This window comes from Notolepis coatsorum, assembly GCF_963971535.1.
Source record: "Notolepis coatsorum genome assembly, chromosome: 7".
In the NCBI taxonomy this organism is placed as follows: Eukaryota; Metazoa; Chordata; class Actinopteri; order Aulopiformes; family Paralepididae; genus Notolepis; species Notolepis coatsorum.
Window position 1 is genome coordinate 118990836 of NC_140171.1, and position 562 is coordinate 118991397.

Here is a 562-nt window from a genome sequence, read left to right on the forward strand (position 1 = left end):
TTTTTAAACTACAATTGCAGTAGGCAGTAGTAGGCACTTTTGAAAGTCCCCCATGTCCTGAATGTGTTTCAAAACCCCTAAAACCCATTACTCCGGTACAGTCCGGTTCAATTGAAATCTCATCGCCATGCAGTTAGTTCTCACAGCAGGACAGGCGCGCACAGACTTTTAAAGTTATAACCCTGGGATCACATGATCCATTAGCTCAGCCAATGGGAGAGCCTGGCTCAGATTTCAGCCCCAGGAGGAGAGAGAGGGAGGGAGGGAGAGAGAGAGAGAGAGGTCTGAGTTCATGCTGCTGTGAAGAGGATAGTCTCAGTTTGTAAAGACCGGTGTTTGTGTTTGGCCGCTCTCCACACTCTACCTCACCTTCTTGGAGTATACTTGTGCTTTGGGATGTATAGCCACCGATGGCAGGTTTTAAAGCGAAAGCAGGGTTCCCCAGCTATGGACGAAGTTTAATAAAAGGGTGTCCCGGAAAAGTGTGAGAGAGAGAAGACGTGAGGAGAGGAGAAGGAGGCGGAGGGAGGGAGGGAGGATAGCAGTTTTCAGTTCACCCTTC

General features: G+C 49.1%; 1 protein-coding gene across 3 annotated transcripts in view; it reads left to right on the forward strand.

Moving 5' to 3' along the window:
• The first annotated feature begins 552 nt into the window (after positions 1-552).
• The window catches only part of fam13a (family with sequence similarity 13 member A), a 259712-nt gene continuing 259702 nt past the window's right edge, over positions 553-562 (forward strand). For all 3 annotated transcript variants that reach the window (XM_084319360.1, XM_084319361.1, XM_084319362.1), the window contains exon 1: positions 553-562. This exon is cut by the window's right edge and continues 55 nt beyond it. The gene's annotated coding sequence lies outside the window, so the exon portion shown is untranslated.